Source organism: Crocodylus siamensis, chromosome 3 (assembly GCF_052110815.1).
Source record: "Crocodylus siamensis isolate JL-2025a chromosome 3, ASM5211081v1, whole genome shotgun sequence".
NCBI lineage: Eukaryota > Metazoa > Chordata > Crocodylia > Crocodylidae > Crocodylus > Crocodylus siamensis.
Genome location: NC_143397.1, coordinates 97,798,735 through 97,810,993, shown reverse-complemented (window position 1 = coordinate 97,810,993; position 12,259 = coordinate 97,798,735).

The window sequence follows — 12,259 nt, the reverse complement described above, 5'->3', positions numbered from 1 at the left end:
AAATGAAATGACTTTCTGAAATAAATGCAGGTTTGAAAACTGAGTTGTTCCCAGCCCTTTGCTCTAACCCTAAATGTGTAAAACCCAGAGCCCAATGAAATCAATGTGAGTGTTGTTATCAAATCCAAAGAAGCTCAGGATATCACCCAGCATCCCTACAGCCTTCCTGGGTGTGAGTCTGTTCCGCTACTGTCAAAGGTCCAGGTCACATGCATGCCTCTGGATTTCATCTCTCAGGGCATGCGGAGGTGAGAGCAAACATCAGCCCTGCTGTCTCCACTCCTTTCCCAGCACGTCTGTGACCATGGCGGTATTGTAGTAAATCCTTGGTTTCTTTCATGTTTTTCTACACAGCTGAAGAGTTCCATTTCACATCAGAGAAGAATTTTGCGTTTCAATGCTAGCTCATGGAGTATATCTAATAAAAGACTCTCCAAGAGGCTGACTGCTGGAACCTGCTTGTTATAACTACCCTCTATTTTCAGGCAAAAGGTCTTGAAAGTTATGAAAATACTGAATACAGTGTTTTTCTCCCCCCTAAAATGAAGGGAGGGGGGAGAAGGAATCTGGCACTCAGTGAAGCGTGGCTCCATATTCTAATGGGGATGGTTCATCCAATGAAAGAGGACAATAGCTCACTTGTGCTGGATCCCACCACATCACTGCCATACAGGAAGGGTATTTGAGGGTCACATGGAGCACACCACTGCCCAGCTATATTTTCACAGAAGGAGACATAAACCTGATGGATTGCCAGGACTTTACACTGGAACTTGCTGGGCACCCCAGTCATGTGCAAAAACAAACTTTGCAACTATCACAAGCAGAGATTTAATGAGTTTCCCGTATTTCAAAGAAAGTCTGCTTTCCCTCATTTTTTCACTTGGTACATATAGTCTTAAAGGCTACCACAGCACATAATTTTTATTGTACAGACTTCAATTAATTGGTAAAGGCAAAAATCAGGGACACCCTTAATGTCATGAATAGGGCTGCTCATCAACCTCACAGTACTTTGAATTAACACAAACCAATTGTTTTGCATCTTTCTGAAATTGATTCTGTCTGTTCCACGACTGAATCCAAGGGGTAAGATTTGTGTTCACAGACTGTTGTGGACAGTACTTCAGTCTCAGCCTCTCCAAGTGCATTAATCCCTCATTGATTATTTATCATCAGCCAACATTTTTACCAGGCATTACCAGGCATTTTTACCAAATGCCTCACTGATGATCAGAATACAAGCTCATTGCTCTGGTTCCTATACAAACAGGGAAGTACATCTACATTATGTCCACAGTGTTCTCACAGGTGTGAGGGAGCTCCTAAATGTATCCCACCCACCCACATGCACTGACTTCAGAAAAGTGGTGGTGAAGGCATCACAAGGGTGTCCCCCATGGCTGTTCTCAAGGACACCAGATACAGGGTGTCTGTCTTCAGTACCCTTGGAGGGGCCATGTAAGTGGTTTGGGGTAAGCAGACAGGAGTGGCTAGGTGGGACATGCCTGAGAAGGTAAAACCTAGGTATGAATTTAAACAATAGGCTGAAGATGAATGTAAATGATACAAGATAATGTGGATATGAGTCTGGTGAACCCAAAAAGAAATAAAATAATAGAAGTTATTCTGCAAGCTGAGGTTGTGGGAACCTAAATATGAAAACTCATGCTGGCCTTAAGCCGGGGAAACAAACTGTGGGCTTTCACCAGATGGCATTTGTCCAATGTCTACAGCTTCTTTGCAGAGACATCAGAGTGCTCTTTCATTTTTTCAATGCTAAGGTATTTCATAGTTTTAAGGGTCTGTAAAGCCACTGCAAACCTGCAACTGCACAGCTGCACATCCAGAATTCAAGCTGGGGTAAAGTCTGAATCACATTTATTGCCAGCTACCTCTTGATAGTGAAGGGTTTCTTTTGTATGTCAAACCATCCACCAGTGAATAACCTACTTCAGAGGTGAAATATTTCATGCTCATTTAGCTTAGCTAAATAGCCAACAGGCAGTGACCTGCTTCTTGATTTTTCTCACTCTTGCAGTTCAGCTAGGGCTATGTAAAAGTGGAAAATGAAAAAGAGGTAAAAAGAAACAATCCCACTGAGTGACAGACCTTGGACCCAATTCTCAGCTACAGATCAAAACCATACATTTCACTCCAGGAGACAGGGTGCCAAATAGCATAATGGCAATTTTCCCTTTCTCTGATTCCACATTACTAGCTATGATACAGGCAATCTCTTGACAGCTATGCTGGCTTTATGGCTGTTTTGCACTAATAGTGCAGCACCAAAGCATCTCTTTCACCAAGTACAAACAGGTAGATAGTAAAATCAGCTCCTTAAAGAGTCAAGTAGTAAAAACTTATGTCCTCACATCCAACTGTTTCATTTGTGCTTCTCCACTTTTCTCCAGCCCATTTTTGGGGAGATGTCATAAAAAAAATCTCTTTCTACTTTGCCCTCTCACTAGCAGATTAAATATCATAGGGAAAGTGAATAGCACCAATCCATTTAGGCTTCTCTGGCCATACTGTGGCATCCTGATAAGTGACCTGATTTTTAGATGTAGGCACCCAGCGGCTTTCATTAACCAGTTTTAATCTTGGCCCAAATCCTGGCTCAGAAGTTAACAAATAATATCTTTACTCCATGACCCTTCCAGGGGTTTTTCTTAAGCTCAGGAGTAGAAAATATTTATCTATACAAACTTTGGTAGACTCAGAAGTCTTGCTTGGAGAGACCCCCATTAAAAAAAAATATGCAAAAGATAATTGCTTCTGGCTCAAGATACTTTTCTGTGTCATAGACTTCCTTTTCTTAGATTGCAGTTGCTTATACTTGTTTTATATATATTCTTATTTTAGATATATGATAGCTTTCCTCATGGCCCTCAATCTAAAATAAGCCTTGATGAGACTCATCAGAGAAAATTACATTTATGAGCCAAGACATTGCCAAAATGAATGACAATTATCTTCGAAAGGCCCTGGTGAAATGGGGAAACGGTCAAGAACTAGGAAACCCCACCCCCCTAAAAAACAAGAAATAGACATAGTGCCAGTATGATGTGCTGAAATGATGAAATGGAAAATTAAGGCTGAACTTTAGGAGAAATCTCCTGACAGTGAGATAAACTGTTGTATGGAATAATCTCAAGTGACAGAACTTGAAATTGGATATGAACAAGCTGTAGAATATGCACAACAGAGTGCAACCCTGCACTAGTAAGTAGATGGATTAGATGATCTCATATATCTAATCAATTTTAAGCATTACCCTGATTCTAAAATTATGATAATTTTCATTTCTCAGATGGTGCATTATACCATGAATTAATTTTGATTTGTATATTATAACCTACAATATTCTTTAACAAGAATTTTTTTGAAAAACATGTTATTATGTTTACCAAGGCCAGTAGACAATAAAAAAAACAACTGTATAAATGCAGAAATAAATGTAAGTACTTTTTTACCTGGCACTGAAGAGAGGTTCCAAAGCAATCAGAGAACAAGAGAAATAAAAAAAAGTCATGATAAAATTACCCTAGTGCAAATCTGCAGAAGCAGGCATGCTGTAGAGTGAAAATCTTTTTCAACATTTTCAGATGCAAGGAATTATAAGTATACAGGTTCTGTGAAAATGAAAGGGTATCCGACCTAGAGTTCTAAAGATTAGCTTATTTTTCTCCCATCAAAAACACTCAGCGACACAGAACTTCCAGGAAGTTATTCCTGATTTAAAGCCAATGCAAATGAGGTAAAAAAATACAAGCTCATAATACAACTTAAGAGAAAATCTTTCAAGTAATATAGAAAAAAATTCTGATTTAGAAATTAACCTTCTGGTCTAACAGTTAACCAATGGTCTAACAGTGATCTAAAAATAGTTTGATGATCAACTGATACAGACTTCCTTCATTTCAAAGACATTTGCAAGCTTGGTGAAATCTTCAACAGCCAAACTGTCAGAATGATTAATTGCATCAGACTAGAATAAGCAAATTCAATATAGTTTAATGTCACCTTATTTACTGGATTTTATGATACATGTTATATTCTTGATCCCATAGTTATTCCATTATTTTCCTCTGTGGTATTTACACTTCTGCCTTACCCTTCCAGCCACTCTTGGAGATGGGATGGTTGATGAAACAGGCCATTGGTCTGAACCATTCAGCATGACAATTTCAATGACCCTATGCCAATAATAAGCTTGAGCAATGCCAGCCGTTGGAACTCAAACATTAATTTCACATTTGTTTTAGCTTACTCATGTCAAATTCACTACTAGTGTAACTCCTCTCTCCTCAGTTATGGGAGCTGGACTTTTTCCCCTATGGTGTTACATCAAAGGATGAATTTGGCCTATATTGTTTAGAAGCAATTCTTAGCTTTGGGACTTTCTGGCTGGTAGGTGGAACCTTCTTTTGAAGCTTACTGTAGCATGAAATCCTGAAGAAAAAGACCCAAGCAGCACTGCATTTCAGAATGATTATTATATGCTTGCTAGGGTGATGATTTGAGATGCAAAGCCAGAGAACAGTGATTTCAGTTATCTAAGAATTTCAGTAGTTTCTTTCTTGGGAAATCTTACTGTTTTCAAGAAAGTTCAGTTATGGAAAACTAAGGCGGAAAAGTGGCAATCTGTTGCATAAATGCACGTGGTGATTTACAGACAAGGACATGGCATTACTGGACATGCATGTCCAATTCAATTACTGTAGTATAAGGGAACAAGGTATTTTATTATATTGTGCTTCAGCACAGTTCTTTTATTGACTATATGTTCTATAATCTTTAAAGGTCATGATTAGTGTTTAAGGGCCAGGGTCCAATCCAAACCCCTACAGTCAAGAAGATATCCACTAAGCCTGTCTACACAGGCACATAAACTGGGAGCAGTTTACTCTCAAGTAAATTACTCGAGAGTAAACTCTCTCAGGCACATGTCTACACATGCAGGGACTCAGGAGAAGATTTGCTGCAACGGGCCCCTGCAGCACCCTAGGGTCCCCCTCTATGCTAGCTAAGAGTGCCAGGAGACAGCTTTCACCTGGCAGGGGCTGGGACATTGCCCCCAAGAGCTGCCTGCTGCTGGGGTGGGCTTCTGCTCTGGTAGCAGGAAGCTTCAACCCCTCGCTCCACTATTGCAGGGCCTAAGCTCGGAGATCCTTATCTCTCAGCACCAGCTCTATGGTCACAAGGCTGGCACTGGTAGATTCTTCTCTCCCAGCGCCAGCTCCATGTTACAGGACCAGTGCTGGGAGATCCTTCTCTCCCAGCCTGAGTCCCATTGTTGGGCTCCTGTGGTGGAGCCTGTGCCAGCAGCAGGCAGCTCTTGAGGGCAGGGAGAAATCTCCCGCCCCTGCTGCCTGGCTGTTGGGGGGCACATTTGCTACTGCACAGTTACTACTCATGAGTAATTTGCTGCTTGCATTTGCAGGTAGCAAACTTGCTCATTATTAGAGAAGTTTTTGCACAGTAAGCATCTGCATGTATAGATGTGGACTCTTATTGTGCAGTAAAGTGTCACATGTAGATGCATCCATTGAGCCTGATCTCATAAGATCCCAAACTAGCAAAACACTTAAGTACATTCTTAATTTTGTGAATAGTCTCATCAAACATAATGGGAATATATAGGGAGACAAAAATGTGTGTGTGGCAGGGGAAGGTTGTAGAAAACTGGAATTTTTTGTGACAAAAACATCATTTTAAATGGAAAGTTTTGGTTAAAAAGACCCCAGAGCCAAGATATTTTTACCTGTTGCTTGACCTCATGAGCCTTGTAGTCACAAGATCCAGTTCTTCTCTACAGGCCAGATTCCCTGGTCAAATTATGTTTCCTCATGAGGTATTACAGCCTTCCCACCTGGAGAAGGGAAAAAATTTTTCTACAAGTCCCTGGCCCCCATATATACAGGAAACCCTCTCTATTCATGGGTTTGGCATTCATGGTTTCAAATATTTGTGAATGCTGAACCTGCATTTTAAATACACTTTATACACTTACAGGTGAGGGTCACCTGTACTGCATCATTATAGCCCCTCTAGGAGCTGGCAGATGTGTAAGAGAAAAATGAGGACATGAAACTCTGCACCTATAATTCCCATGGCAGTATTTCTAAAATCAGATATTTCTAGGTCCTGTTGTGGTATTGGACACCTATTATTAGGGCTGTTTGAAGCTTTGGTCCCTGATTTGATTTGGCAGATTCAGCCTGATTCATTGGATGAATCTCCAAATCAGAATCAAATCAGGAGACCCTTTAATCTCTCCAAATTGAATTGAAACCCTCCAAATTGATTCGGAGAGATTCAGAAAGATTTAGCAATTCAGATATAGACACAGCTTAAAATGTTTTTTCTGCATCCCTCAAAGTACCAGGTGGCTTGTGAACGCTGCGATGCTGGGGTGCATGGACTGTCCCACAGGAGCATGGGGGGCTTTCCAGCGCACTTGGCAGCAGACCCGGAAGTGCTTCTAGTCCACTTCTGGATTCGCCGCCAAGCATGCGGGGGCCCCCCTCTTCTGGGATGCTCCATCTATCCCACCATCGCAGCGTTCATGAGGTGCTCCTGGTACCTCGAAGTGTGTAGAAAAACCATTTAAAGCTGTGTCTGTAGCCAAATTGCTGAATCTCTGAATCAGCATCAAATCTTCATACTTGGATTTGGCCAAATCGAATCATGGACAGTGATTTGAATCAACGAACTGAATCACTGCCCTCGATTTGGGCCGAATCCAAATTGAATACGGCCCATTTTGCACACCCCTATCTATTATATCAAAATAATAATTTCTTATCAAGACACTTTTGATGGAAAACTCTTTACTGCCACATATGCTGAAAATTAAGTGCATATTGTTGGTAAACTATTGCAGGCTAAATTGTTATTTGTGTTATGTGTTCATGCAGGATAAAGAAAGGGTGCATAAACCCACTTCACACCCTGGTATGGCAAATGGTCTTCTGTCCAGGCAAGTAGAAGTGAGGAATAATTAGGTATTTTGTGCTTACTTACTCTCTTGAATAGATGGATGGGAAAGGGCAGGGAATAGTCCCTTGGCTCTAACTTGCTTACCAGTACAGCTGAGCTAAAGTAGAAAATGTTGTAATGTTCTGTTGGTAGAGGCCATCAGTATATTACTTCCCAAGGTAGGGGAGAAATTGTGACTCAGACGTGTATCTATGATTCACAGCTCACTCACCCCCAGCATGGTGCATTTTATACATTTCCTTGTGCTCAGGGGTTCAAATACACATATAATCCAGCCCTTCATAAAATAATTATACTAATATAAGCCTAGGAGGTAGCATTATACTTTATCATCTAAGACTCAGGCAGTACTTTATTGTATCTGGAGGATTATTTCCCATCCCCAAATTGTAAAGGGTAAACTGGGCCAGCTGCTGCTGCTTCCCCTCATTCATCCCTCCCCCCCATCCACATCCCTTCTAAAGCACACAACACAGTGCCATGTTCATTGCCACAAAATACTATAAATGTCAGCTCAATGTCACTAAGAGAGGTGGAAGGAACAGCAGAGCATTCAGAGCTGGTTTCCAGCTTTCCTGGAAGAGAACACACTGCCAGCATTGTGAGCTCCCTGCTGGACTGCAGCCAGCCTGGCCCAAACCACTACATTTCCCAATAAGTTGAATTTAGATATAAAGTTACCTACATGCCTTTTTTGTTTTACCTCTAGTAAATAATTCAAGTGGAGAAATATGTCAGCATGGTACAGAGTTAATGACCTCTCCCTCATACCAGTGTTAGGAAGTCAAGTGCACGTTGTTCTCACTGTGGTTTCAGGTCACAGATATTCCCCTTCTGTGCAGTCTATGGAGCTCACATATTAAGCTAGGGTCAAAGGATGCTAATACTCTGCATATAACATAAGTTCTGATCAAAGGAGCAATGACTTTCCAGACTATCAGTGCAGACTGCTGCATTTTTGCTTTTGGAGCATGTTGTGGATAATCATGGTAAGCCAAGTAGCATGTTGTAGATACACGGTATAAGTGGGCTGGACCAATGTAGGCACAAAATTAGCATAGCTCTACTGAGGGTGGTTCTCTAGGGATATAACACATACATAGAAATCTTACAGCAGTGCCACCTAGTTGCCAGCATATGGGATGTGTCTGGAACAACAGGTATGTAGCAAGAAATTCTCTAACTCTCATTTTGACTGCTGATCCTGGACTGGAGGAGACTAAAAGTTGTTTAAAGTCATTTTTGTGCCCTACCTTGAGTTGCCAACATTCAGTGGCTTTGGAACAGGCTCCTAGGATGACACTTATTTAGCGCTTACAAGTAATAATTTACAGGGGTTACACTTTTTTGCTATCATTGTTGTGAAAGTCAAAGCATTTCAACACTTGGACATGGGTATTATCATAAACCATTTTAATTTAATGTAAGTCTTCTACTAAGTTGTATGGATACCCAGTCTCATGGGCTATGGCACTGCTGGAGAGCAGCTCCAGTGGAACTGAATGTGACATACTCTCATAAATGGATGGATGAAGCATAGAAAGAGAACAATTTGGAGAGAAGCCCCAATTTGCCCTTACGGTCCCATCTCTGCCACTGCATAAGTCAATAGAATTAGAGAAGGGGGCAGCACATTTTACATCCCAGCATGCCTTATAATCAGGGCCGTCTTCTATTTGAGTAAATATGGTATTATGTCAATTTCATGGCCTACAAAAAGTTCAAAGTGACCTGGTGGAGGTTCTACTCCAGCAAGGATCAACAGAGAATGTGATAAACTAACAGGTCTATAATTTCTTTCACAGGAAATCATGAATCCTGGGATGAAATGTTGGCTGTAGTGAAAGTAATACAAAAACTTCCACCAACTGTAATGGAAGCCAGGCATCTTTCCCCCAACACAGCATCCTTAAGACAGTGGAAACCAGGTCTAGTGCTTACACATAAGAAAGATAATAAAAGAAGTCATCTGGGAGACGGAGAATTCTCTCCATCTCTCTCACCAGCAAAAAATAAATTGGTGTACTTTCTTTACTTTTTTGGGTCAGCAACTGCCATTTGCTCTTCATAGGCATGGTGCCTTGCACAATGGGAGACCATCCTGTTTGGTTTCCAGGTGCTACAACTGTATATAAATACACAACTCAATCAACAATTATGTTTTTCTCTGTTGGGGAATGCAGCTAAAGGCACTTGCCAGGAAGAGTGCCCCATGACTCCCTGATGTAAGTCCTCAGGGACCAGGTTTGTTGTAAATATGTACAGCATCTGGCTTAAAGGTATCATGATTCTTGACTGGAGCTTGCAGGTGCTGCTATAATACCACCTCTGACTATTAGCAAAGAAATTTGGGAAGAAAGAGCAGCACTTATGTGTTCTAGAATGAGCTACCTCTTGTAATTTGAGGCCTACATCATATAGGTCCACATGGGTGGTCTCATGCATCTGCATGGGTTCTTGTTGAATTCTTTGTGGTTTTGACGATGCAGAGCTCTTTGTAGCACTAGGCATAAGCATGGAAGCCTGATCAGGCTGTCTGGCATTGAAAGAAGGGAAGTAAAGGGGCTAAAATAATAGGGGATAAATCTTCTTTGCTCATAAAATTGTTTAAAGAGAATTCCATACCCTGTCCAAGGTGGGGGTTGGGGAAGAAAAATGCCCCTTGGTGCAGAGAACAGGAATTTTTTAACAAGAAAAGAAAATAACTGAGTTACTTCCAGAAAAACAAACCACTTCTCAATATATGAGTTCGGGAATGTCTCTGAAACCACAGTTCTGATGAGGTATAGCTTACCTCTTTCCCTTTGAAAAGCTGTTTTTTTTTTTCCGCAGAGGGCCTCTGACACTGAGACTCAGCACTTGAACACAGGGCACATATGTACACAGAGACCTGTGCGGTGCCTCTATGAATTAATATGGATGAAAGGGGGGAAAATAATCCTCTCCCTACATGCAATCTGTGAATTAGATGGAAATATAGTTTGAGTTTGAAGTTTAGAGCCTTTTGCTAACTCCTCATTTCTCCTAGCTCCGCATTTTCTAGTATAGCCTGCAGCAAGTGATCATTACTAAACTTGTATACATCTCAATCACACTACAGAATCTACAGAAACAATTTGTATTTTATGTGTCAATAGCAGTTTTTAATGCCTGATAAATTAAGCAGAGTGAAAATTTCTATGTCCAGCCGCCAACAGGTTTCAAATCCTTGGAGTGAGTTTATGCAGGACAATCCAATTAATTCAAATTGTTTCCTGGACAGATTTTTTTTGTCAATGGACAGTTTCAAAATTATAAACTTTCAGTATATTTAAGTGTGTTGGTCATTGAACATAGTTTAAAAACCAGTCAAGGAATTTAATGTTTTCTTTTCAGACCATACTAAAACATTTCATTGCCATTAATTATTTGTATGGTCTTCAGGTAGGTATGGTATCTTATATAATGGATTTTTCTTTTCTACTTACTAGAATGGTGCATGAAGAATACTCCTTTCTAGAGAGAGAGCTTGACTCATTGACATGAGGAGTGTCTGCTTGCAATTAGGCGAGAAAATAGCAGTACGCTTAGCCTACGGCAATGTTTCTTTAGTTGAATGGCTGGTTTTAGGGAAGGGTGACATTCTGCATTAGAGGGCTTGCTGAGCAGTGGAGAACCAACTTGTGTGTGAAAGACCAATAGTGTGCCAAATGCTTTACATAAAGGGTCTAATCCAAAGCTCATGGAACACATTGCAAAGGCTTCTACTGACCTCAGTGGCCTTTTGATCAGGTATTTGATGTGTACGTCTAATGGCTGACATGATGATTAGCAGAAAAGCAGTGTATAAAGTTGATAGCATTCACTCTACAAATTCATCAAGACTGATAGGACTAAAACTGTTGAGTTTCAGACTTGGCAAAGGCAGAAAACTACAGTGTGGTGAGGAATGACAAAAGCATGGCCACTTCTATTAATTAATCTCCAGCACAGTAGTATCCAATGACCACATTACAGCAGACTTTTCCTGCCCCACAGAAGTTCCCATCTAAGTTCTAAAAGAGTTCAGTAAAAGCAGGAGTTCTGCAAACAATGCTGCTTACAATCAGTCATGAAGGGCCAGATTAACAGTGCTCTTCTATAGCCTAGGTGAGAGAAAAAAGATAGTAAGTCTTACTGTATTACCCTATTAAAACAAGCCCAGAATAGGATTCCAGCAATGGAGAGAACAGCATGGGCTCCTTCCACGATTAATCCTCCTGTGAACAAGTGTGTGAGGAGCAGGATATAACAGCACTCCTGTCTCCACACCACATTGCTAAACCAAAAAGGAGCTGGCAGTAAGTGCAAGTGGGAGTGAGCATTTCCAGGACGTAGTGATCACTGGGTTCAATAAATATAGGCATATGTGAATAAGAAAAACAACAAACTTTAATCATGGAGCAGCATGCAACCTCTGCAGGATCTGTCTGGCTCTAACTAACTAACAGCTACTTAACTGAGGCACCATTTCAGAAATTATAAATTTCCTCTAAAATAGGAAGCATCTTTAAATTATAACTTTTATCACTGAATGTCCCAGGGAGGGACGTACAAGTAAACACTTACTTGCGACAGGAGGCACAGAGCAGCAGAAGCAGCAGGGAGAACCCGCATGGCTCGGCAGCTGCTTGTTTATACAGCTATGGCTGGCTGGTGACGTTAGCTCCAGATGCCAGCCGGCAAGAATAAAAATGGCAGCTGACGCTGTAGAGGAAAAGGGAGAAAGAGAGGAGAGGACCCTGGCCAGACCCATGGGCACCACCGAATCCAATGGACCACTGGGAGCTGGAGGCTGGAAGGCATCAGATGGCAAGGACCCCGGACATGAACAAGGATCCAGGAGCAGACAGGAGGCTCAGCAAGTTCCCAGGTGGAAGAGGCCGAGTGAGCAGGGCAAGCGGGGACCCGCACCGGCAAGAGGGACTCCAAGAGGAACCCCAGAGTGACCGCAATTGAGGCGGGTATCACCGCCCTTCCTGTCTGGGTCAGCGGCAGAGACTGAAGAGCTCCAAGAGTGTGGGAGGATTTAAAAGGCACCTGGAGTTAATATAGCAGGGCGGCAGCCTGACGTAGTTTAGCCTAGGAGCAGACTCAGGCATAGGGTCACTAGGACGACCAGTTTCCTTTTGTTTTTCCCCAGTTGAGATAGGGGTAAGGAGGGGAAGACCTTGTGAGCTACCCCGTGTATCAGGGCCAAGGACAGCGCCTAGGAGGTTTTCTTTTTTTGTTTCCC